Source organism: Salmo salar, chromosome ssa14, assembly GCF_905237065.1.
Source record: "Salmo salar chromosome ssa14, Ssal_v3.1, whole genome shotgun sequence".
NCBI classification, from domain to species: domain Eukaryota; kingdom Metazoa; phylum Chordata; class Actinopteri; order Salmoniformes; family Salmonidae; genus Salmo; species Salmo salar.
The window spans coordinates 82,223,846-82,224,188 of record NC_059455.1 but is presented as its reverse complement, the minus strand read 5'-3'; positions in this window follow the sequence as shown (position 1 = coordinate 82,224,188).

The window sequence follows — 343 nt, the reverse complement described above, 5'->3', positions numbered from 1 at the left end:
CTATTGGGCAATATCACTGCATTTGGTAATACTGCTATACTGTTCCCAGTGGTTGCATGAGAAAAGGGATGACACAGAGGCTGCTGATTGAAGTCTGTCAGTAGAACAGTTGTTTTGAAGTAGCCTACATCCATTGATGCCCACTTCTCACCTCTAACTACATGTATTTATCCAGACATTTTTGCATTTGTAGTGCAATTATTACATTTACTAATCTTGCAACGCGTTTGGCATCCAAGAGGGTTACTTTTGATGTGGGTTTATTTCAGGAACGCTTGTTAGTTTGTCAACAGTCCATGCTTCATGATTAGGTGGTCATTACTGGGATTTTAATAGGTTACAC